The sequence below is a fragment of the Rhinolophus ferrumequinum genome, chromosome 20, assembly GCF_004115265.2.
Source record: "Rhinolophus ferrumequinum isolate MPI-CBG mRhiFer1 chromosome 20, mRhiFer1_v1.p, whole genome shotgun sequence".
In the NCBI taxonomy this organism is placed as follows: Eukaryota; Metazoa; Chordata; class Mammalia; order Chiroptera; family Rhinolophidae; genus Rhinolophus; species Rhinolophus ferrumequinum.
Genome location: NC_046303.1, coordinates 39,915,755 through 39,930,255, shown reverse-complemented (window position 1 = coordinate 39,930,255; position 14,501 = coordinate 39,915,755).

Sequence of the window (14,501 nt, the reverse complement as noted above, 5' to 3'; positions counted from 1 at the left end):
TGATAAATTTCCACATGGACAAAAAAATAAGCTCCGTATTTTGGAAATTGTCTAATTTGAAAAATGTTTGTTTTATATTTCACAAAAATGAATCATCATTTATACATTTGATCATCTCCCAACTCTGTTACTTGACTTCTATTACAGCACACAACTCATTTTCCGTCAGCTACTCATGTTTCTTTTTTTATCTGTTTTGTTTTAAAAGGTTGGTACACATTGGTCCTCTGTTCAGGCCTTCTTCCTTTCCTACACTATATTCACCGAATGGGCAATCTCATATATTGTATGACTTTAAATTTCACCTATATGAAAATTCAAAAGGATGTTGCAAGCCCAATATTTCTAAAATCTGTCATGCTTTACTTAAATATTCTGTAAGTCAACATCTGCAAATCTAAACATATTATCCTCAGTCATAAAACTAATCCTCCTCTTATTTGTTCTTTCTGTGATTCTCTCCATTCACTCAAGTGGTAAGCCAACCTCTTCATTCTTTATCAATCACTAAATGCATGCGTTATATCTCCTATTAACCTGTTTACTCCATAACTCCACCCGCATTTCCACTACTCTATTTCATGCATTGTCTTTCACCTAGATTATTTCTAAATTCCTTAAACTTTTCTTGTTTTATTTTATTCTTACAATATTCTGCACACTAAGATAAGAATTACATATTAGATACTCAAATTTAATTATACCATTCCTCTTCATAAAATACTCCATTGGATTCCTATTCAATACATAAAATCGAAATTCTTTAATAGTAGATACTTGACATTGCTCATCTGGTTTCCCGTAATATCTCCAGCTTTATCTTTTTCACCATCCTGTGACCGAATTCTACTTCAAGTTTTAGCCCTATTGAATAACTACCAGTAATCCAGACCCTAGGTCTCCTTTCCACTCACCTTTGCACGTTGAGTCTCCTAGCATAGGACAGTTTCTGTATCCCCATCCCCTCTTCTCTCCCACCCATCCCTCACATGACTGACACCTATCTATTTTAATCATTCTCTTTTTGGTTTCAGTTTACACAGTCCTTTCTTTTGAAAGGCTTCTCTAATCAACCCCCAAAGCTAAGCTGTAAATTTAAAAATCCTCTCATGTGTTCCCACAGCAACCTCTGCTTCCCATGACTCAACATACAATACAAAAATACAATTCTCAACATACAATACAAAAATTTCCTAATTACTTGCCATTATTCCTTAGGACACCATAAGCTCTAAGAGGATTGATGTTTTCTGTCTTTTTTGCAGTTGTATCTCCAATGTATAGCAAAGAGCCTATAGCAAGAAGCCATTTGATAAATGGTTGTTGTATGAATTCATGGGGGGAAAAAAGTACAGATAACCATGGTTCACTAACTATATCAGTTCATATCTACTACAATCCTGATAAAAGGCTGAATTATTTACTCCATTTAAATATCATTTCACATCTATGAATTAAAAGTTGCTTTATTATGAAAGAAGAAATGGATTAAAATAAGTAACAATAAAAGTTTGGGAACATTCTCTTTATTTATTGTTGATATGATCTGAGAAGTGAGGTCATTCCAGAAACTAAACATAATTTCAGTTACCAACCAAGTAGTAAAAGTACAATTTCTAAGTAATTCTACAGTGCTGATTAACATCTTTCATTGCTGATTTTCTAAGTAATTTTATATTTTAGATATGGCAAGTTTTTAAAATAACATTTGGATTCTCTCTTTTTATTTATTTGACCATGCGTCTGTACTTGATAATTTCACCAGCTTGAGTCTGATAAGAGAGGTTTGAGCTTCTGCAATGGCTAATATATTGTCAAATATTGAACTTACAATTTGTTTTGCATATCATTTAATGTGTCCTCAAATAACTGAATCCAAAAGTAAACAATAAAGATAGAGATTTTAAATATTTGATATTTCTATTACTAAAAATAAGACCCAACATCAGGAAGGGATTTTGATATGAGGTATTACATCATCTATCATATATTACTTTTATTGTATTGAGTAATATAAGGGAAAATGAAAATTGATTCCACAGTAACTAATAGAATCAAAAAGAATCTAAATGATTTCACTAACAATTGTCACCCCAATAAATTAAAAAAAAAAAGAAAAAGAATAAATGTAGCAATGAATATGGGCCTATAGAGAATGAAATACTACTAAGACAAATGAAGAACAAATAATGTGAAGGAATTATTTTACTAAAACTGAATGTTAGAATTCATAAATTAATATGCTTCTCTTAATTAATGGTAATAGTTATTGAAAATTCATTTAAGAAAATGATACTATGATAATCTGCAATGTTAGGTTTAAGAATGCCAATTATGTCCTCTACAAGATCTAAAATGGTTAGCATTGCATTTTTTTTTAATTAAAATTTATTGGGGTGACAATGGTTAGTAAAATTACATAGGTTTCAAGTGTACAATTCTATAATACATCATCTATATCTCACATTGTGTGTTCACCACAGAGTCAGTTCTCCTTCCATTACCATATATTTGACCTCCTTTACCCTCTTTTATTATCCCCCTCCCTCCTTACTCTCCGGTAACCACGGAACTATTGTCTGTGTCTATGAGTTTTTGTTTCTTTATTTGTCTGTCTTGTTCCTTTGTTGTTTTCAGCTTTATATCCTACAGAACTCAAGAACCATATGACTTCACTGATATGTGGGATATAAAGTATCGCAGTCTAAAGTGTTATGATATAATCTATGGAGGAATATAGAATCATTTCTGTATTCTGTGGAGAGTTCAGCCCAAATAGCTACTCTGAAGGTTAAATCAATATAGATTTTTACGGTCAACTTTATCTTGTAGGGATCTTAAAATTCAGGGGTGGGGGTGGTGAAGCTAACAGCTTAGAAATACATTATTAAGTAAGCAGTAAATAATGTTTTCAGGTATTGATCACACATTCATTTTTAAGAAATTTTGCTACAAATTTTCAAAATGTGTTTCAAGTAACAAAATATGTTTAAAATTATCAAGGGAAGTGAAGGAATGATTGGAGAGTAAAAATAACAGTATTTTCTTGCATTTTATTCACACATTTACAGGTGCTTCTTTTACACCTACAAATGAAAATATGTTTTTCAGAATAGAAGATTTTAAGACAAATAAAAGCATTTGTCTTCAAGAAACTCATAGCCTACTTGGAGGAAGAAGATGACAGATAGGTAAGAAAACACTTAGGTATACATATCCATTTTTTTGTTTGTTCGTTTAACTGATATATTTAAAATGTAAACAAGTTTGAACAAAAATCCTCAAAAATTGGCATTTTAGCTTATTCTTCTTCTAAAAAGAAATATCTTTGCAAGATATTATTGTATGATTCATTTTGAGAAATACTATTTCAACAGTAAAAAAGTTCAGTCACCAGAGTTTTGTATGTGATGCCGTTAGAATGCCAGAGCATGAGCATCGATTCTATACTAGCTCATCTGTTCCCCGATTTTGTCACAGCTATAACTCAATTAAAAACTCTTTAGGAAATAAACCCACTTCAAAGTGAAGTGGTTATATAGACTTAAACATTAATTCAATCTGGTATTTAAAGTTGGAAAACTTTTAGGGGACTCACCATATTTCATCTCTGATTTTCACCTTAGAGGCATCTGTAAAATTTCCTATGTCTCACAGTTATCCTTAGAGAGGCATTACAAATTGACTTGACTGTTTGCCTGGACAAAGCTTATTGACCAGAAGGCTTTCCTATAGATGAGTCTCTAGTATTTTGTTGCAGTCTCTCAAATATCCCTATTCCTGATTTTTTTCTAATAGCGGGTTTCCTCAGAAAATCCTCCAGAGATATCCCATATGTCAGAGAATACCTGGCCCCAACATTGTAAGAGCGGATTGGTAAAACAGTTTTATCTCTAGTGTATTGACAATGCATCTATTTTCATTCCAGCATCTCAGCCCTGCCTTCACCATTGCTTGATGCCTCTAATATATATGCTCCAGGATGAAAACAGACAGACAACTGGGAAACGATATTTGTGTGGTTAATCTGCAGGGCAGATGAGATTTTGGTGTGTAAATGTTTATCGTACAAGTTTGCTACCAATTTCTCCTTCTATGACTTACAGCAATCCATTTTCAAAAGCCCCTTTGTTTTCAATCCCTGAACTATCCAGAGTGTTAAAGCAAAATCAGAGAGTATCTGATTACTAACCTCTCCCTCTATCAACTAAAGGAGAATCTAAAAATTCCATCAAAAACTATGGTCAATCATGGAAAATGAATCAGTAATGGAAAGGAGACTGGCAGCAAGGCTTCTAAAATCTAGCAGGTACTTTCCCAACCCCTACCTCAAGACCACTAGCTTCTTACTAATATTTTTAATGACATGTCTTAAGTAGGATTCACATAGCAACTAGAAGAGTTCAAAAAACAAGACAATAGATTCAGATTATCATAAATTACCCTCTGTTAACAAAGTGATTTTTTTGGAGTGCATTCTTTCAGTTAAACATAAAAACTGCATCATCGTCTTCAGTATTATTTATTAAACTTTCATTTATATGACAAGAGGAAAGCATGTGAAGTCCACAAATACAAAGCCAATTAAATACACATGATTTCTGCCTTCCAAGAAACTAAACTCAAAATACATTTAAAGTCATTACGTACACACTTTCTAAAGCTCCAGAAAGGTACAAATTTGCATTTTAAAATCTCTAGACATTTTTTGTAGTGGGTACTGAGTAGTTGGAAGAAAGTCAGAACTTACAATAGCAATTATTTGATTCAACATGATACAGCATGCTGCAGCTTTGGAATGTGACAGACCTCGGTAAAAAATGAAGCTATTCTACTCACTCTTTTTTGAATCTGTTAAATGAGGATGATAATAAAAAAAATATATCCACAATTATGGGAATTGTGAAAACACACATTCTGTGCCTAATGTTTTCTGGCATTAGCAGACGCTTTGTTAATGAAGGGTGGTATTATTTTGTTCATTCAACAAATATCTCTTATACAATTATCATGTGTCAGTCTCTGTGTTATACGCTAGGAAGAAAATGGGAAGTGAACAAGTTACAATCTGTATCTAATGGGATTCATTTTATTTATTTTTTATCATTTTATTTGAAGTTCTTTGCTGGAAATATATGGCGACTAAGAGAAATTATCCTTTTCCTTGTGGAGAAGTAATAAACATAATATTATCAGACTATAATAGGAAACTCAAATATAAACCCAGAATATAAAGTGCGGAATTAAGTATTAGGGTTTAGGAAAGAATTTCTTGGGAAATGACATTTACACTGGGAGCTGTAGGGTAAGATAAGTAGGCATTAGCTAAGTGAAGATGGAAAAACTATTCTAGAACAGTACAGACGATAGAAGTGAAAGCTCTCAAGAGAGAAAGAGCATGGTACTCCAAAGGGAAAAAAAATAAAACAATAACAAAAAATTAGCGTCATGCAGTTTAGAGGGAGAATGGCTTGAGATGGAGAAAGACAGGGAGCCAGATCAGGAAGAAAAATATGGATAATGTTAAGCACTTTTGGTTTTATTCCAAAAATAATGTATAGTCCTTAAAAGATGTTCACAAAAGACTGACACAATTATATTTGCATTTTTAGAATACCCTGTCTGCTGAGGGGAGCATGCATTAGAAGAAACAAAACATGAATATAAGGAGGCACATTGGGAGGTCATTGTAATGTTCTAGGCAAAATATGTAACCTGCAATGAATGGGTAATGGCAGCTAAAATAAAAAAATGCAAAGTTTTATGAGTTAGTAAGTAAACTGTGTACGTGGGCACAAATAAAAGTGCTTCACCTTGACTTAGAACAATGAGCCATTCCTACTCAATTTGGGTTTTATCTAGGATCTATCTAGTTTTTTGTTTGTTTGTTTGTTTTTTAATAGTGGCTTCTATTTGGGTTGCATGGATATCATGTAATAGATAGTTTGGATGTCCTTCTCCCTTTTAAGACTACCCCTCTATATCCTTTTGGGAAATTGCCTCACTCTAATTATGTCAAGTCATTATTGAATTTCAATCAAGATGTCATGCCTTTGATAACCAAGAGGTAGGACAACTGGACATTCTCCTTGGATTTTGAATCTTGAGAATACTTAATAAAAGAAGGAGAGACTTTGGCTGCTGATCTTTCTCAGCAGTTACTGCCTGATAAAACTACCAATTAGCTTCCTCTACTTGGAGCCCTGACACTGCCCCAGTACCAGCTCCTTCCAAATTTGATTCCTCATTAATCCTTTATCTTTTTTGATCTAATTCATGTATTTACAATAAATTCTCGTCTGCTAAAGCCAGACAGGGACTGTTTCTGTTGATTGCAACCAAAGTAACTCAGCAGAGGTGTACTAAGTGATGAATATCATGTAGACTAAACTTGAGGACCTCCAGAAAGAAATCTTGAAGATATTGCTACAGTGCAGTGGTTCTTAACTTTTTGTGGATGTGAGGCAGACATGGATTTTCTTCCTATAAAAATTTATATATGCGCAAACACATGATAACTTGCATACAATTTCAGGGAGTTCATGAACCCCCCAAATCCCTTCCCTAGAACCTCTTGGTGTCAATGGAGCCCAAATTAGGAACACCTGTCCAAATATACAATTCTCCCCTCAAAGCAGTAAAAGCCTAAGATATGCTTCACATTTATTTCAATCTTGAACTCCCCTTTACAAAGTAGGTGATGTAGAATGTGAAGGAAACCATAAAACAACAATTGACCTAAAGCACAATTACTTTAGGAGCACTTGTCATTTCAAAGGAGAAAGTTTTAGAAAGAATTAATAGTAATGTCTTTCTTCTTCTTAGGAAATATTTAAAGTATGTGGCTCTATTTTACATGATGTACTGTAAACTTCATCTGAAATGGAATTATCCAGGCATTATATCAAGGCCTTAACAACAAAAAAGTTAAATCCTAGAAATCAAATAATAAATATGGAATGTTTGTAGAAATCTCTATAAACATTCTATATTCTTGTAAACTGCGAATTTTAAGCATAAATACATATTTTAGTGCCATTGTATCAAAGAGGAGCAAATATTAGCTTTAACTTTCCTAAGCAGTCTGATTTCTGCTCAAAATTGGCACACACGAATCTTCTGGTTGTCAAATAGAGCAATTTCTGACTTCTTGGTTTAGTAATACTGTCATTGCTATAGTTTCGAGACACCACATGTCGCAATAAAGTACATTTTACAAAATAAAATAAATGACAATCATTTGGAGAACTGAGAGAAATGGCAGAATTTTCAGTTTTGGAAGAAATTGGAGAAAACATTGAGTGTGGCAAAATATAGATTGCAATTATTATGTTACCGATTTCATTTAGAGAAATGTGTCTCAGCCAATCTGCCTAGTATAGACAAATTCAAATTGATAACTAACTGTGATCTCAACTGCAGAATTTCAGTGACATTTTATTACTATATTCACAAAAACTGCTATGAGTAAAATAAAATTTTAAAAAACTCAAGTATCTCAAAGCTATGCTTGTTTGTTAAATATTAATTTTTTATTTAATATTTATAAAAGTGAAATGTATTTAACCCATATATTTATATTTACAGAATTCAATACATTTTATTTAGGCATTTTAAGACAGAACTAGGTATCACCATCTGCTCAAAATGCATTTTTTGAAGATCATGAACGTTGTCAATGTTGTAATTCTATCACATACTTAAAATAAATATGTGAAATGCATTTCATAAGACATGCAACATATGCAGCCAATGGAAAATAAAGATTGTTTCCGTATGGGATTCTGTATTCTGACTGCCTTCAAAAAGATAACTCAAATGTAATAGATTAGGATAATTTTACAGACTGGATGGTAGCCTTTGGATTTGGGACAGAAAAAATTTAAAAAGCAACTGCTTATTAAAATGACTACATTACTGCCACTGTAATTTGCACAAGGAATCCTAAAGCTTTGATGCCCAAATTTGATATTCACTGTTTGAAAAAACTGAAATGAAAATCAGGTTAATTATCTCTCAGTCTCTGTAATTCAGATGGGCCTGGTCTTTCCACCAAAAAAGATGTGCTGTTCAGTGTGATGATCTGCAGGTTATCAGAAAACATCTAGTAAGATCCATTTTCTTTTTATGGTTAAACCAAACTGTTTTCCAGAGATTCAAGATCTTGCAAATTAGCCCTTCCAGACTCTGGGAAAAGCTTGTAAAGATTTTTTTTTTTTTTTTTTTCTCTTCACCTGTTTGAAATGAGAATGGAAAACAAGTGTGAAAGTGCTTTAATATTTCAAATGTGAAAATCAAGACTTTGATCAAAAAGAAAATCTAATCAAGATACAGAAAACTGAAACACCGTTAGAGGTATAATATTTTATTTGGAGCAGATCTTGGACTGATGTACATACAGCGTAAAAACATGAAAAACTATCAAAAAAGAAGATATATTTTCTTCTTTTTTCGCCTGCCTAGGGAAGAGGCAGGCGTTCTTAAATTTAAAAGTTCTTCTCTAAGATTTCTTTATTACATGTTCCAAAGGAAAAGCCCTATCATTTTTGCAGTAGATGTATTCCATATTTCACGTAGCTCTGTATTTCCATTGTGCTGTCTTTAATCAGGGGCATGGTCTCAGCTCTAGTCTGGGATTTCAGGAAATTGCATGAGCAATTGTCATCACAGACACAGCTTAATTTCTAGTGTACTGATGACACAACAATTTGCCCAAGGCCAAACCAAAACAGAAAAGTCTTTTATAAAACAATGGGTGGCTTAATCCATAGCTTTATAGTTTATTCTAATTATACTAGAGAATGTAAAAAATTTTGGAAATTTAAGTTTAAGTTGAATTTCAAGACCTTAATGCAATTATTTACTTATAATTTATTCAACATTATTATAATAAAATAATCCTATGTTATGCCCTCCCTTACACATTGAACTTTTATTTACTAAAGAAAGTAGATGTTACATGGCCAAAACTACAGGGAGAAAGTATAGAGGTAAGCAAGAAAATAAAAATTAACATCTATGGACTTATACACAACTTATTCACAATTCGAAGTCAGGGAGACTTGTTTTCAAGTACTGCTTTCCTACTCTTTAGTTGTAAAATCTTGATAATTTTTTAAAATATACATTCTCAACATCAATCTTAAGTGTTTTATGATTAAAAATGAGATTAAAAGAAAAATAGTGTGCAAGCTATTTAGTATAATACCTACTACTTATTAGAAGCACAGTCAATGATAGCTATTAAGTGTTTTTCTAGAACAGTATCATGAAGATCTTTGAGCCATGCTTATATCTAGCAGAATTCGGAGCCCTGATACTATCAGATTTGGAAGTGGATAAGATCTAAACTGCAATTTATCAGAAAGAAATAATTATAATGTATGATCAACAACTTAATATATTTTAGGGATAATGAGAAAATTGTGTTCTTTGAAAAGAAACTAATTCTGTTTTGTGTTTTTTTTTTCTATTATGTAACTCCAACACTTTCTTTCACCTTCAGTGTCCTAACCCTTGAATTTTATCCCAATGCACACTTTGGAAACTTCAATAATGTTCACTCATTTTTAAACCAAGTTGCATAGATTAAAGCAAATATACAAAATATACAAAAGACAATTGGGGAGAACACTCATCAAAATCTTATATTAGAAAGTAGAAAGCACATGAAAAATATACAGGGGGTACAGTTGTTGAAAGTTGGAGCTTATAGAAAGAAATGTCCATTAAGAGAATTTTTGAATTATAGGCTTCAAAAGGAGGTTGAAATGTTATTCATTTATCTCCCTGCCATAAAAATACAACCTCTTCTAAACAATTTCAGATACATGGCTATTTTCATGTTTTAAAGAGTTCCAAGTGGAGAAATTCCATCATTTCACTGAATAACTAATTACAGGATATGATAAATTTCAATCAATTTGTTAAGTTCCTTTGTTTAAGTGATATATCATTTCTCCCTAGATGTAGTAGGAATTATGTTAAAACTTTGAAGCTTACCTAAATATGTCGTTTTGCTATATACTTGCATTGAAATTAATACCCATTTAGTAATTCAGTTATGAATAATGATATTCTATCTATTTGGGAAGTATTTGCTGGTTGATTACATGTGGAGTTAAAGACAGAGGTAAGTATGACTTTAGAGGATGAACCAGTAAGGATGGTTATATCATGTGTTAATTTTTTGAATACATTAATTATGAGGTACTATCCAAGTGAAGATGTTCCATAGACAGTTGTATATATAGTCTGAAACTCAGAAGAGAGGAACTGGGCTGATGAGAGCAACTTCGGAGTGTTCAGCGTGTAGATGACAATGAGAGTCATTAAAATCAGAAAATGTAAGGAAAGAGTGAAAATGATTAAAAGAGGATGTTAGCTTGAGCCCTGAGGTATCAGACTCCTGAAAGCAAAGGAGAATGAGAAGGAACCTCAAGAAAGATAGAGATAAAACTAGTAGAGTTATCTGAGAAGGCAAGGAGGAGAATGTTCCAAGATGGAGGCAGTAGAAAGGCAAGTAAAGTAATGAGTGAGTTGCTATTGGAAATTATTAGTAAACATATCAAGATCAGTTTTATGGGAAAGTTTGGGGTTTGAGGCAGGAGATGCTTGGAATGGGTTGACAAGTGAACAGGAGCAATATTTCCTCTATGATTTAAGATTTTTAGCTGAGAATAAGAGGTATGCGGGTCATCTCAGATACTGGAAGGTGTCTTGTAAGTGTTGAAGACCCTGCTAAGGTTCATAATAATATGCTTACATCGATGTCATCTCATGGGCTATTCAATCCCCCTGCTATGTTCTGATAGCTTGGAGAAAGCAAATGTTTTTAATTAAATTGTAGGAGTTGGGATTTAGTCAGGCCTGATTAGGCATTTACATACAGTGAATTGAAGCTCGATAGTGAAGTGAAGGTAGTAGCAACAGCCTAATGGGTAGGAAGAAATTGGACAGGGCAGGGGATCATAAGAAGCAGCGACGTGAAAAGTTATTAGCAGTGGGAGAAGTTGGTCAAGCACGCTGAAGTTTGGGATCAGAGAGTGGGTTTATGTGTACATATATGTTTACAGAATCGGGACCATGCTCAATATAGATTTTGTAACTTGTCACTAAAAATTCTTTGAACATATTTTAATGGCCGAAAGATTCTACTATGTGGATGTATTTGAGTGTTTCTGTTTTGTGGTTTTCTCAGTTTCTTGTTTTTTAAAATTCTAAATAACTAATGGATATTCTTATACATAAGTTTAAGAGACTCTTAAAACAAACAAAAGGACAGTTGCTTTTATTCTCACGAACAACAGCTTTTCTTTCCAGTATCACAAACCTCCGGCAAAGGATAATAAGGGGAATCCAATGGAATCCACATCAAATTCTGGTACACTTCATCTTAAATAGTCATTTTTGTAATGCTGAAATTTTTGGTGTGACAGTGCATTGGATTCCCATTAAAATTATTCTTGATTACATAACATCGGTGCCCTGATCACTACATTTGGCCTGATTATTTATGTACATGATGCAGGAATAATAATTCACCATAGCGTTCTCCAGCAGTTGACTTTGCGAAACAGTACTCAACAATTACTGTGGTCACAGGATTAATACCGTGTAGGTAATTCATAATGGAAAATTTCAGATTGGATTTTGAAAAACCTGTCTTAATTTCTATGCAGCATCTAGGAAAAGAACATCACACAGTTTCTCCAACTAGATTTTACCTGCTGTACTTATACCTTTTAAATTTCGCTATTTACACAATTCCCCCAATTTACCTAGGTTCCTGGACTACCAGGAAGTGGCATTCATTACTACCTATAAAGCTGGAACCCAGCAAGCCTGATAACACACCTGATTTCCTCGGAGGATGTTGGAGGCATTGACTGCGTGAGGGAAACTAACCTTTGTTCCATAAAAATGGCTTGTCATAACTTTCTAAATGAGGAATGTTCTCAAATGTGACATTCCCATCAATTTGCTCAAAACATTCTGGTAGAAAAGAAGACAGATTATAATTATCCTATGCAAATGACTGTATTGCCATGAAAAGTGACTTTGTGAGAGTTGCCAAATTCTGGATGAATCAGTGAGAATCTGATGTCAGTAAAAAAAAAAAAAAATGTTCTGTTTCATTTTAAGAAAGCAAAGTTTATGAATTTGTGAGAAAGGTGTAAGAAGAAAGAGAAAGGTCTTTTTCATAGAACTGGAAAATAGCACATTAAGACAATATCAATATTATTCCAAATGACCATAACACAATTTCATTCATGAGTTAATTCAGCATTATGTAATTAATTCTTGTCCTGATGCTTCTTGATTCAGCATCTTGGTTACTTTCATGAAGCTGTCTGCTGCTAGATAAATAGTGTTCTGTAAATTCTGCTTCAGTCCACTCCTAGAGTTTGAAAAACTGTCTAAGAAAAGCAAGCTCAGAAATCTGAACCTGTAGAGTAACACTGAAGCAAGTACCAAGCAAGTACTATTCTTTAAACTTTTAATCGTTTAAAGCACCTTTTATAGTGCTTTTGCATGAGGCTATGAGATGGTCACTTTTTGTGGAAGATAGAAATTCTGTCATGTAACATACGCAGCAAATGATAGAGCTTTCAGGCAAGTATCAGAATAAAACTAAAATTGTCTGTGGTTTTAACGGCTATGGTTAATTTATCACAGATGATTTTCCAATAGGAAAGGTTTAATGAGGAATCATAATAAGAATAATGCAACTAATAAGGAAATGTTCTTGTTTCTGGGACATGCAGAACAAAGATTATAAAGCCAAAATAACACCCCCCCAAAAAACAATACAGAAAATATCTCTAAGAATTATGATCAAGTATAATTTCAAAGATGCTATTAAATGGTATATCTGATTAATGAAAATAGATAGGTATAATTTTGATGGAGGAAAATATATTGAGATATAACATAATAGTCCTGAAACTTTTTTTTTTTTTTTTTTTTAATACCAAGTGTATAAGAAAGAGAGATTTAGGAAGACTAAAGTAGGCCTGGACATCTGAACTTTTATAAAACTTCACGGATAAATCTGATATACATCCCCAATATAAAGCCAGTGACCTAGACTATACGACTGTCAAATTAAAACAGGTTGCGGGCAAGTAAATATTTTACACAATAACTGATATTATGACTGAGAACACTACACTGTTATATTTAATATCATCAAACAAAACACTGCCAGCACTGATAAATATAGGAAAACAAGAAACTATTTCTTTGACTTGGGTTTTGGTCAGTGTACCGTCTGAAGGTAAAAATACATTATGGTCAGTGTGGATATTTACATATCTCTAGAGATTTCTTATAAAACATAAAATTTCTGAAATATACAACATAATAATATTTTACCTATACCAAATTAACCTACAGCAGGTTCTTCCCATGAAACTCTTACAATAATTTCTATCTTTTTCAATGATAAAAAACAAAACAAAATCATTTTTCCATGATTTAGGTTACCTGGACCACAGTGCAGCTGTGTGAGATAGTGACACATAAGCACTAGTGCCTGGTCACATAGGAAACACGCTGCACTGGTGTGTTTGATCATCAAAGTAGTTTGATCATCAGAAGATTTAGAGAAAAGCCACTGAACAAGAAACATTTGAAATTTTAATTAAAAATTTAAATCCAGCAGAGTTTATGATTCCGTGTCCATCTCTCTTCACAGTGTAAAGGAATATTAGATTTGTTTAAAGAGGTAAGGAATTAGAAAATGTAATTACCAGGATAAAAACCACATAAAGCAGAAAGCACGGTAAGCACTTGACCAAAAGCAGGTGCTCAATGACTGCTAGCATGTTATTATTATCCCTCCTTCCAATTAATGTCCTCAAAAGCCCTGGATACTTACATCCTACCTACATCAAGGGAAAGAATGAGAAATTCACTCTGGCATCAGTTCTGTGTAGAATTTCGGTGCCTCGTTTCACACTCAAATGCTTGGTGAAAAGCATACTCAGACTATGCTAATTTACATGGTGTATAAAGCAAACTAATCCAAAAACTACCCATTTTCCAGTGTCAGATGTAGTATGTTCAAGTAATTAGCAAATACTATTACTATCCTGTGCTAGATTCTTCAAACATGCAAATGTAGGTCAATATGATAAAATAAAAATGAATAATTATTTACTATATATAAATATATTATAGGTTAATAAGATCCAAATTCTTGATTCCTTATACAATTGTACAAAATGCTTAACAGCAGAAAGTCATGCTTTCATCACTTCCAAAATTATCATTATTTATTTATTCTCTATTAAAGAAATGTCAACATTTATGTTCAATCCTATTGGTATAATTTTTTGTATTCCAAATCTTATTGTAGCAACATTATTGCAGACAAAATTCAATGATTACTAAAGTAAATGTTCCCAGTAATCAAGTGAAAGTAATATAACTTTTTTCCCAATAAGTGTTACACTCACTTATGATTTAATATGGGTGCTCGTTTTAACTATCTAGAA